Raw genomic sequence first — 13273 nt, 5'->3', positions numbered from 1 at the left:
TAAACAGGAATAATCACACAAATAAAAAAAAAAGAGAGAAAAAAGAAATGCAATAAATGAGAAGAAAAAATTTCAGCACATATTATAACAGTATAAAATAAATATAATGGGAAAAAAGATTTTAAAGAAAAAAACAGCCACACTATCTGGGAAGGCAGGAATGAGAGAAAAGAGAAAGAGTAAAACAGTAAGGAAAAAATTGGAAAGCTACAAAAGGAAAAATAAGGGATGGAAAGAACCAAAAGAAAGCAAAAAGATGGGGGTGGGGCAACTAAGAACCAGAGACAAGAAAGAGGAAAAAAAAAAAAAAGGAAGATAAAAAGAATAATTTAAAAACAAAAATAAAACTCTGGGGCATGGGTTCCAGTAAGATGGTGGGATAAACAGACAAACTACACAGACCCTCTTCAACAAAGAAAAGAGGAACGAATTAACACGGGTACTGAACATAATCCTGGAGCCCTGCGCTTTGAAAGGAAAGATACAGAAGTGAACTAAACTCTAAGTAGTAGAAGAACCTGCATGAAAAAAGTGAGAAAGGAGACACACAGATCTATAGACTGTTAGTCATCCTGACAGCACAGACAGTTTGGATTTTGCTAAGTGGTGTGAGGACCTAAGAATTAACTTAAAAATCAGCCCTAATAACCAGGGGCTACATGGAAGATTGCACTGGTGGCTGGTGAATAAAAGGGGAAACAATGTAGAAGGAGATAAACTGAGCTGTGGATTTTGGTTGTCTGGAAGATACAGCAATTTTGAATGTTTTCAAGCAGTTTGACTATTTGGGATATTTAAAGTGACAGCATGCTCTCAGATTCGAGGGACCTAAGAATAAGCTCCACTTGCTGGGTACAGCAAGGACATACCAGAAACAGGTTTAGAAAAGATGTGATATTCCCCTTGTTACTCTCATACCTCACATCCTCTTGGTGAACAGAGGTGCAGCCATCCCTCACTCCCACCCACTTTCTGTCCTGGTAGGAATTCCATTAAAGTTTGGGTGCTTTGGTGGAGCCTGGGTACTATGCTCCACCCCAGCCAGATTTTTTTTTTTTAAAATGATTCCTTTTTTTTTCCTCCCATACTTTTTATTATTATTAGTATTATTATGATTTCTTCTTCCCTTCCTAGTTTCTAGTTTTTTGCTTTTTATCTCTTGCCTTTTCCTGCATCCCTTTTTTTTTCTTTGGGGTTCTCCCCACTCTTTGCTTTCCTTTTTTTTTTTTTTTATTTCTTCTCATTTTTTTCTTTATTATTCTCATACTCTACCTATTTTCTCTTATTCCCCCCCTGCCCAGCTATTGTGTCTCCCCCTCTTTTTCTATTCATATTTCTTTTGGCTTTTTTTTTTTTAACCAGCAGATGTAACTATTTTATTTCATAGTTGCCTTTAAAATGATAAAGACACTATGTTCTTCATATAAAAACAGTAGTACAGACAGCCTGTACTTTCTAGAAAATTATATAGACCCTCTTAAAAAAAAATTATATGGTTTTAATTAGGTTGCTTGGAAAAAACTCACATTACAGAGTGATTCCTAAAACATACCACTCTTCATCTTTTGGTTCTTAAAGTATAGGTTACTGTCATTCAGTTACATGTTCCTGCATTCTTACATGTTTGATAATATATATGCAGACTAGTTTATTGCTTAATGTTCCATTGGTTCATCAGCCATTTCTGCAGGTTCATCAGAAGGCTGAGCAAGCTGGGCCTTTCTCTGTGGTCTTTGCTCAAGACCTTCCAGGAATGGAGATACATAATCATCATCATAGATCATAAACTCCAAGTCTTTACCAACAATACCAATGGAAACATTTTTTGTAATTAAGTTCTGCTTGGCAGGAAGTGTTTCTCTTAAGGCATGCAGACCATGTTTAACCAGTTCATTCAAACTGCACTCCATGAACTCTGAAATATGTCTCTCTAAGTAAGTATAAGCTGATTGATAGCAGGCTTCAATGGACTAGGTCTGCAGTCAAAATTGTTAGCAGATGGATAGGTTTGGAAATTGTGAGGGCCCATATAATCATAATCAGCAGTGAGCAGTCCCACACCATGTGGTCTCTGGTATATTGCTGTGTTGGTATCTGGGTCTTGCTCCTAATTCGAGACACAAGATGAGACACAGGAAGAGGTCTGTCAAACACAAATCTTGAATCTAAACATTCTTGGTGCATGAAATTACATAACAGTCTAGCATCAGCAGTAAGTCCCACAATTGAAATACCAATGGTTGCCAACATGGAGAATTTTTTTCTGATGAACTGCAAGTTCTTCAATGCAATGAATACTGCATGAGTTTTCAATTTCAGACCAACTGTGGCTGAGCTTTGTTTGACAGCTTCCATTGCATACTCAATTTGATAAATCCTGCCTGAGGGCTCCAAACCATGACACTGTGATAGTTGGAGCTGTGTGTCAAATTGGCAGGACCACAATTCTGTGTGGTGATTGCATATTTGATACCTTTCTGCAATTTTGTCAGCATGAGGAGTATAAGGAAGCTAGTTGGTTGGTCCTACTTACACTAGACAAAATGGTAAAAGAGCAAGATGATCTCAGGGCTGCTGAGTCACAGTTTAAGCACCACGTAAAAGACCTCAGTGTTTCCAATTGTGCTCTGAAAGAAAGCCTTATTTCTTCTAGTAACAGAGCTGATATTGCTGAAAACCAAACCCAGAGTCTTATTGTCATGGTGGCTGAATTACAACACCAATTAAATTACCAACCCAGAATGGTGTCTGAAGTTAAAGTGAGGGCATTGATTGGGAAAAAATGGGATCCTGAAACCAGGAATGGAGACATATAGGCAGATAATCAGGAAGATCAGGATAAGGAGCCTGTAAATTCTATTGAATCCCTCTCATCTGGAGGGATTACTGTAAAACCATTCTCCCCTCCACCTCAGTTTGATGGGATTAGCCCAACTGTTCCTGCTGGGTCATTGCTTGAGGCAGAGGCCATGGAAGACATTGTGGAATGTTCTCAGGAACTGCCCCAACCACCCATTGTTGTTGCTAGACTTATAACTAAAGTGCTAGTCCAAGAGCACCCCAAAAGGTGAAATAGAAATTGTGACTGAGGAGGTGGCATGCTACATCTGAAAAGACCTACTTAATTTTGTTAACATATACAGAAAGAAACCTGGAGATTATGTATGGGAATGGCCACTGACGGTGTGGGGTAATGGTGCAAGGAATGTAACATTGGATCAGTCTGAGTTTATTGATTTAGGCCCACTAAGCACAGATTCTTCATTCAGTGTTTCAGTTTGAGAGGTTAGGAAAGGATCTAATAGTTTATTTGGTTGGCTTACTGAGGCATGGATTATGCGGTGGCCTACCTTAAGTCAAGTTGAAGTACCAGACTTGCCTTGGTATAATGTAGAAGAAGGTATCCAGAGGCTTAGGGAAATTGGCCTGTAAGAATGGATTTATCAGATTAGACCCCAAGAGCCAGAAAGGGAGAGTCCAGAAGACACGCCTTTCACCAATACAGCGAGGAATAAATTTGTGAAGGGAGCTCCCGCATCCTTGAAGACTGCTGTGATTGCTATTTTATATAAACCAGATTTGGCAGTGGGAACTGCCCTAATTGAACTAAGACACTTAACTGTGATGGGGCTGATTGGACCCCGTAGTAGTAGGGGCAAATTCAGCAGTTAATCGACAAAGACAAGGTGGGTGTGGTTACCATAATGGACAGCAGAGTTGGAACAGTAATCAGAATAGTCTGACTCATGTGGAATTATGGCATTGGCTATTTGCACATGGTATTCCTAGTAGTGAAAAATATGGCAAACTTATTAAATATCTACTTGATCTGTATAGACAGAAGAATTCTAGGTCACATGAACAGTAGCCTAGATTGAATTGCCAGAATACAGAGTCATGGCCTCTCAATCAATTCCCAGACTTGAGTCAGTTTACAGACCCACAACCCCTTGAATGAAGGGGAGGCCGATACCTTTGAGGAAGAACCCCATTATAATGCCAAAAATTTGTAATGTCAATCTTTCTCCAAGCCTTCCCCAAAGGGATCTGAGGCCTTTTATGAGAGTGACTGTTCATTGGGGAAAAGGAAATAATCAGACTTTTCTGGGATTACTGGACAGTGGCTCTGAACTGACTTTCCAGGAAACCCAATGCATCATTGTGGCCCACCAGTCAGAGTGGGGGTCAAATTATTGATGGGGTCTTAGCTAAGGTGTGCCTCACAGTGGATCCAGTGGATCCCTGAACCCATCCGGTAGTGATTTCCCCAGTTCCAGAATACATAATTGGGATACATATACTGAGCAATTGGCAGAATTCCCACATTGGGTCCCTGACATGTGAAGTAAAGGCTATTATGGTAGAAAAAGCCAAGTGGAAGCCATTAGAACTGCCTCTACCTACAAAAATAGTAAATTGAAAGCAATACTACATCCTTGGAAGGGTTGCAGAGATTACTGCCACCATCAAGGACTTGAAAGATGCAGTGGTGGAGATTCCAACCACATCCCCATTTAATTCGCCTATTTGGCCTGTATAAATAGAAGAATTCTAGGTCACATGAACAACACTCTGGATTTAAAACAGAAAGATCTTGGAGAATGACAGTAGATTATCATAAACTTAATCAGGTGGTGACTCCAATTGCAGTTGCTGTTCCTGATGTGGTTTAATGGCTTGAGCAAATTGGTACATCTCCTAGTACTTGGTATGCAGCTATTGATTTGGCCAATACCTTTTTTGCAATATCAATTTCAAAGGACCATCAGAAGGAGTTTGCCTTCAGTTGATATGATAGTTGGAGCTGTGTGTCAACTTGGCTGGACCACAATTCTGTGTGGTTTAAGCAATTGTGATATGGATATTCCCATGATAGAATCAGATGAATATATTTTGAGCAGTCAATCCATTGAAAGGGAGTTTCCCTAGGGGTGTGGCCTGCTTCCAGTATGTTCTTCTGTGGATCAGGATTCTGTTGTACTGCCCACAGCTGTCTGTAAGTGAACAGTTCACCATTCGGCCTGGAGATCTTGGATTCATCATTCATTAGAATCAATAGTCAGTGTACTACCTTCCAACCTTGTACTCCTTAGCCCTGCACCTTCAAGAGTCAGGAATAGCTTCCAGCTTGACGTTTCATCCAAGAACTTTGGACTTGCCAGCTTCTGTAAGTGTGTGAGCCATTTTCTTAAGATAAATCTCTCTCTCTCTCTCAATATATATAAGCTTTACTTGTTTTGTTTCTCTAGAGAACCCAGTCTAACACAGCTGGTAAGGCCAATAGTATACTTTTTCAGTGCTTCTTTAGGGGTATATCAACTTCCCAGCACTATGTCATAATTTAGTCTGTAGGGTTCTTGATCACCTTTCCCTTCCACAAGACATCATACTGGTCCATTATATTGATGACATTATGCTGATTGGACCTAGTAAGGAAGAAGTATCAATGACTCTAGACTTATTGGTGGGACATACGTGTGCTAGAGGTTGGTAAATTAACACAACAAAAATTCAGGCACCTTCCACCTCAGTGAAATTTCTAGTGGTCTAATGGTGTGGGACACGTTGAGATATTCCTACTAAAGTGAAGGATAAGTTATTGTATCTGACTTCCCCCACTACTGAAATGAGGGCACAACATCTGGTGGGCCTCTTTGGAATTTGGAGACAACATATACCTCATTTGAGTGTGCTGCTGTGGCTTATTTATCAAGTGACTTGGAAAGCTGCTAGTTTTGAGTGGGACCAAGAACAACAGAAGGCTTTGCAACAGGTTCAGGCTGCTGTGCAGGCTACTTTGCCACTTGGGCCATATGACCTGGCTGATCTAATGGTTCTTGAAGTGTCTATAGTAGATAGAAATACTGTTTGGAGTCTCTGGCAGGTCCCTATTGGTGAATTGCAATGCAGACCCTTGGGATTTTGGAGCAAAGCCCTGCCATCCTCTGCAGATAACTACTCTCCTTCTGAAAAACAGCTTTTAGCTTGTTATTGGGCTTCAGTAGAGAATGAATGCCTAAACATGGGCTGCCAAGTCACCATGAGACCTGAGCTGCCCATCATGAACTGGGTGTTGTCTGACCCATAGAGTCATAAAGTTGGACGTGCACAGCAGCACTCCATCATTAAATGGAAGTGGTATATCAGAGATTGGGCTCAAACAGGACCTGAAGGCACAAGTAAGTTGCATGAGGAAGTGGCCCAAATGCCTGTGGTCTCCACTCCAGTCACATTACCTTCCCTGTCCCACTCTGCACCTATGGCCTCATGGGGAGTTCCTTATGATCAGTTGACTGAGGAAGACAACACTCATGCCTGGTTTACAGATGGTTCTGTGTGATATGCAGGCACCATTCAAAAGTAGACAGCAGCAACACTGCAGCCTCTTTCCAGGACTTCCTTGAAGGACAGTGGTAAAGGGAAATCCTCCCAGTGGACAGAACTTCGAGTCATGCACATGGCTGTTCACTTTACATGGAATAAGAAACAGCCAGATGTGTAATTATATATGGATTCATGGGCTGTGGCTAATGGCTTGGCTGGATGGTCTGGGACTTGGGAGGAGCATGATTGGAAGATTGGTGAGGGATGTATGGGGAAGAGGTATGTGGATAGATCTCTCTGAATGGACCAAAGGAGTAAAGATATTTGTGTTTCATGTGAATGCCCACCAAAAGGTGACCTCAGCAGATGAGGACTTTAACAATCAGGTGGATAGGATGACATGTTCAGTGGAAACCAACCATTCTTTCTCCCCAGCTCATGTCATTGCTCAATGGGCTCATGAACAAAGTGGCCATGGTAGTAGGGATGGAGGTTATGCATTGGCTCAGAAATATGGACTCCCACTTACCAAGGCTGATTTGGCTACTGCCACTGCTGAGTGCCCAATCCACCAGCAGCAGAGACCAACACTGATTCCACAATGTGAAACCATTCCTCAGAATGATCAGCCAGCAACATGCTGGCAGGTTGATTACAGTGGACCACTTCCATCATGGAAAGGACAACATTTTGTGCTTACTGGAATAGATACTTATTCTGGATACGGATTCACCTTTCCTGCATGTAATGCTTCTGTCAAAACTATCATCTGTGGACTTACAGAATGCCTTATCCACCTTCATAATATTCCACACAGCATTGCTTAGATCAAGGGACTGACTTCACAGCAAATGAACTGAGGCAATGGGCCTATGCTCATGGAATTCACTGGTATTACCATGTTCCCCATCATCATCCCAAAGCAGCTAGCTTGATAGAACGATGGAATGGCCTACTGAAAACACAATTACAGTACCAGCTAGGTGGCAATACCTTGAAGGGTCGGGGTAATGTTCCCCAGGAGGCTGTATATGCTTTAAACTAGCGTCCAATATACAGTTCTGTTTCTCCAATAGCCAGGATTTATGAGTCCAGGAACCAAGGGGTGGAAAAGGGAGTGGTACCACTCACTATTACCCCTTGTGACCCATTCAAAAATTTTTTGCTTCCTGTCCCTTCTACCCTATGCTCTGTGGATCTGGAGATCTTAGACCCAAAGGGAGGGATACTCCCACCTGGAGACACAATACTGATTGCATTGAACTGGAAATTAAGAAGGCCACCCAACCATTTTGGCTTCCTCATGCCTCTGGATGAACAGACAAAGAAAAGGATTACCATACTATCTGGTGTGATAGATCCTGATTACCAAAGGGAAATTGGATTGACATTACATGATAGAGATAAAGAAGAATAAGTCTAGAATATAGGAGATTCCTTAGGATGTCTCTTAGTACTACCATGCTCTGTGATTAAAGTCAATGGAAAGTTACATCAATCCAATTCTGATATGACTGCTAATGGCCTAGACCCTTTAGGAATGAAGGTTTGTGTCACCCCACCAGGCAAAGAACCACAACCAGCTGAGGTGTGTGCTGAGGGCAAGAGAAATACAGAATGGGTGGTGGAAGAAAATAGTTTTGAATATCAGCTACAACCATGTGACCAATTGCAGAAACTAGGATTGTGATTGTTATATTTCTTCATTGTATATGTGCATCAAATATTTTTGTTTTCTTCTGTTATGAACTGTGAAATGTAAGTAAGGTTAATGCATTTGGTTGTACGTGTGTTAGCATATCATGTTAGGTGCAAATATGACTTTATAATTGTCCTTATTTAGAGATTATATATGATTAACAAGATGCGCACAACTGCCAAGTTGACAAGGGGTGGACTGTGATAGTTGGAGTTGTATGTCAACTTGGCTGGACCACAATTCTGTGTGGTTTAAGCAGCTGTGATGTGGTTATTCCCATGATGGGATCAGAAGTATATGTTCTGATTAGCCAATCCATTGAAAGGGAATTTCCCTAGGGATGTGGCCAATGATACATGACAACCAGTAACAGCCAGACTTACCCTTAACTACTCTTCAAAAACAGTTAACAGACCTCTGTGTAGCCACTCTCATTCTCTAACACACCCACCAGGAGACAGGTGGTAAGTGCATAAGTGCTGCTGCCAACTAGTGAACAGAGGAGAACAGTAACCTGCTTACTCAGATACATCCAAAGAAAAAGAAAATCTTGGGTTAATCACTGCAACATACAATCACCACTTAAATATAAATATAGCAGTACCACAATGTCTTGGAGACAACAGACCAGCAAAGTCCACACAAAGAAGCAAGATAAAGCAGTAGAAACAAGTAGGATACAGATCCAGACACATCCTTGAGAAAGAAGCAGCATTGGAATTCCTTGATAAGGAATTCAATATAATTATATCAAGGTACCATCAGTGGATTGAGAGACAGATCAAGGAAAACATTGACAGAATTAAACAAAAATGTATACAAAGCCCAAGAATAATTTCAGAAGAAAATACAAGAAAAAAATGACAAAATACATGAAAAATTAGAAGTGATACAAAATCTATAGATACAAAATCAGAAGATTAATACTAAGTTTCCAGAAGTAGATAACACATTGAAAGGGAAAAGGAGTGGAATTGAATGAATGGAAGGCAGAATTAATGAGATTGAAGACAAATACCTTAATCCTTCTTTAGAAAGGGATCGTTCAGAAAAAAAAAAAAAAAAAAAAATCAAAACAAAATGAAGAAAACCTAAGGTTCATGTGGGATACCATCAAAAGGAATAACCTATATGTAATAGGAATTCCAGATAGGAAGAGAAAAACAAAATCACTGAGAAAATTGTCCAAGATTTGTTGGAAAAGAACTTCTCTGATATGATGAAAGATGAGAATATATCCGTTCAGGAAGTCCAACAAACCCAAAACAGGATAGACTCCAAAAGAAAATCACCAAGACATATGATCATCAAACGCACCCAAACCAAAGACAAATAAAGAATCCTGAAAGCAGTATGGGAATAACCTACAAAGGACAACCAATAAAAATAAGCTCTGATTCCTTGGCAGAAACTATGCAGTTGAGAAGGAAATTGGATAGTATACACACAACCCTGAAACAGAACAATTTTCAAGAATTATATACCCAGCAAAATTGTCCTCAAATATAATGATGAAATTAGATTTCCAGATAAGCAGAAATTAAGAGAATGTGTTAAAACCAGACCAATTTTACAAGAGATCTAATGAGAGTCCTTTGGACAGAGAACCAATAACAGCAAACAACAACCAACATTTAATACACATGATTGCATAACCCAGAAACCAATCCAGTTTTGGAAATATTGAAAGTAACATAAGCTGACAAGATTATAACCAGGGAACCAGAGCCATCAATTGGCAAAGGAGGACAACTACAAACCAATAAGAGGGAAAAAATAGTGTAGTCGCAGAACTTCTAAATGGTAAGGAAGTCAAGAGAGTTGTAATATAGAATGAACTGTTCTAAACTTGGGGAGAAAATTATAAATCAAAGGGTAACCTCAAAGAAAAATGATAAACTTTCACATCACAATAAAAAAGAGGACAAGCACAAATATTTAGCAAATACTAAAACAACAGCAATGAAAGAAATGATAACATGATTCATAAACAAAATGAACTCAGCACAGAAAATTTTATGGCACAAAGAAATCAGGAATATCACAAAAAGCACATAATAAAATGACAGCAACCAATTCATACTTGTCAATAATTACACTGAATGTTAATGGATTAAATGCACCACTCAAGAGATGGAGGGTTGCAGACTGGATAACAAAACAAAATCCATCAATATGCTGTCTATAAGAGACACACCTTAGAGACAAAGATAAAATAGACTAAAAATTAAAGGTTGGAAAAAGATATATCAAGCAAAGGACAACCAAATAAGAGCAGGGATGGCAATATTAATTTCTGATAAAATTGACTTTAAGGTAAAAACCACCATAAAACACAAGGGAGTACATTATGTAATCACTAAGGGATCAATTGAGCATTAAGATATAATCATAATTAATATATATGGACCCAATGAAAGAGCCCCAAAATACATAGATCAGACTTTAACAGAATTGCTAAGGCAAATAGATGACTCCATAGTTATAGTAGGAGATTTTAATACAGCACTTTCAACAAAAAATAGAACAACTGGAAAGAAACTTGACAAAGATGCAGAAGAACTAAACAATATAATCTACCATCTTGATCTTATAGACATCTATAGAGCACTTCACCCACCAACAGCACAATGTATATTCTTTTCCATTGCATACAGAACATTCTCCATGAGAAACCATATGTTAGGCCATAAAGCAAACCTTAATAAATTTAAAAACATTGAAATACTGCAAAGCGTCTTCTCAGATCACAATGCTATAAAATTAGAAATCAACAATAGGAAGATGAATGGAAAAAGAGCAAACACATGGCAACTGAACAACACTCCCTTAAGAATGACTGGATCGTAGAAGAAATAAAAAAAAAGAAAAGAAAAAGAAACTAAAAAATTCCTTGAATCAAACAAGAATGAAAACACATCATACTAAAATCTTTGGGACACAAGTAAAGCAGTCGTCAGAGGCCAATTTACAGCAATAAATGCACACATCAAAAAAAGAAGAAAGAACCAAAATAAACACCTTAATATAACATCTTAAACAATGAGAAAATGAACAGCCTGTAAAGCTCATAAGCACCAGAAGAAAGGAAAGAATAAAAGACTTGAGCAGAAATAAATGAAACAGAAAATAGAAAGACAATAGAAAAAAAAAAAATCAATGTTCTGGTTATCTCTGTGCTGCTCTAACCACAAATGAGATGGCTTTAACAAACAGGAGTTTATTCTTAAATTTTGGAGGCTTTAAGTCTGAGTTCAAGGTGCGATGCTCTAGGGGCTAGGTGAAAGCCCCTCAACCTTGGGTTTCAGCTCTGCCTCCTGCTCCCAGCCCAGTGAAGCTGGAGGCTTTTCTTCACTCAGCTGCTGGCTGCTGAGGCTGACAAACCCAAAGTCAACAAGGCACAGTGCTAATATTACCAGACCACATGGCAGGCCATTAATTCAAGTCCATTAAAAGTCCCAAGGTTGGCAGAGAATGGCAGCTGCTGAACAATGACTCAGCTACATGCAGGATTCAAGTGTTCCATAAGCTAGAGACCATTCCCAAAGCTGCTTTTTATATACGGGAAACAGACCACATCTTAAAGGCAGTTACTCAGTTGCTCACAGTGGACTCCACCATGGAGTTGATTATTACCATTCTCACCATGGGGAATTCTACATCCAGCTGCCACTCAACCAGACTCAGCCAAGTTGACACACAACCTTAACTACCACAATCAGCAGGAGTAGAAGCTGTTTTTTTGAAAAGATTAATAAAAGTGACCAACCCCTGACAAATACAAGAAAAGAAAAGAGGTAGAGAATACAAATAATACAAATAATAAATGAATTGGGCAACATCACAACAGAACCAACTGAAATAAAAAAAGATAATATCAGGACACTATCAAGAACTATACAAACAAATTTGAAAATCTTGAAAAAATAGGCAGATTTCTACAAATCTACATAACTACATAATCTACATAATCTACATAAATCTACATACCTAAACTAACACAAACTTAGGTGGATAAGTTGAACAGATCCATAACAAAAGAATGTACTCATCAACAGAAGAATAGATAACCAAATTATAGTATATATACACAAAGGAATACTATGTAACCCTAAAGAATGACATACAATCTGCAAAACACCACATAACGTGGATGAACTTGGAGGATATTACACTGAGTGAAGTAAGTCACAGGAGGACAAATATTATATCAGTGCATTGTTGTAAAAAGTCAAGGGAAGGTTTATATATAGAAGGAAACTTTCTTTGTTGATTACCAGGGGGAGGGGGGGAGGGGAAGGAACACTGCAAGTTATGTAGAGACAAGTATGGATTTGGTCGAGGGGAGGGGAATATACCAAATGTGAGTGGGCAACATGGTGGCATTGAGGAAGAGGAAGACTTAGAGATGTACTTGGGAGATACAGACAACAAAGATGAACCTTTTTGCATATACAGTAGTGTGGTGTCAGTGATGGCAAACATTGTTCTATGGGTGGACAGATGAGTAGGCAGCTTGAACTATTAGATATGTTTATGCAGGGAGGAGGGAGCTCCGGTATTGTAGTGCCTAAGGCATTTGCTAACCAGAACGTTGGCAGTTCAAATCCACCAGTCACTCCTCAGAAAGAAGGTTGGGGAACCTACTTCCATGGGATACTGCTTTGAAAACCCAAGAAAGGGTTGCTATGTGTCAGATCTGACTCGACAGCAGTAAGGGTTTTTTTTTTTTATTTTTTTTTTTTTTGGTTTTATGTAGGGGCGAGTGTGCCCAAGACCATGTGTAGGGTTGGCAGACAATGTTTCTACAACTGTATTTGTATGTTCTGTAAGAATTCCCAGGTATATATTTGAGCTAACAAGTGACAAGTTTGTAGTCACTTCTTGGCCATAGCCAAATACGTGGAGGGAACAAGTAGTTGGACTTGTGGGTTTGGGACCATGGTCATAGGGGACATCAAGCTCAATTGTCATAACATACTACACAGAAACATTATTCCACATCCTACTTTGGCAATAGTGACTAGGATCTTAAAAGCTTGCAAGCGGCCATCTAAATGCAGTGATGGGTCTCTCCTCATCCAGAACAAAGAAGAATGAAGAAAACCAAAGACACATGAAAACGATTAGTCCAAGTGATTGGTACAATACATGATCCTCAGCCTATATGACCATGAGACCAGAAGAAATAGATATTGCCCAGCTACCACTGTCAGTCACTTAGAGGCAGATCTATGTAGGAGATCATGG

At 39.4% G+C, this 13273-nt stretch overlaps 1 pseudogene; it reads right to left on the bottom strand.

The window, feature by feature from the left end:
- Positions 1-1655: 1655 nt before the first annotated feature.
- The window catches only part of LOC103198307, a 44486-nt pseudogene continuing 32868 nt past the window's right edge, over positions 1656-13273 (bottom strand).

Source organism: Orycteropus afer, unplaced genomic scaffold (assembly GCF_000298275.1).
Source record: "Orycteropus afer afer isolate SDZICR_OR568_19922 unplaced genomic scaffold, OryAfe1.0 scaffold00090, whole genome shotgun sequence".
NCBI lineage: Eukaryota > Metazoa > Chordata > Mammalia > Tubulidentata > Orycteropodidae > Orycteropus > Orycteropus afer.
The sequence above is the reverse complement of the archived record's forward strand: the minus strand, read 5'-3'. Positions and strand labels throughout refer to the sequence as shown.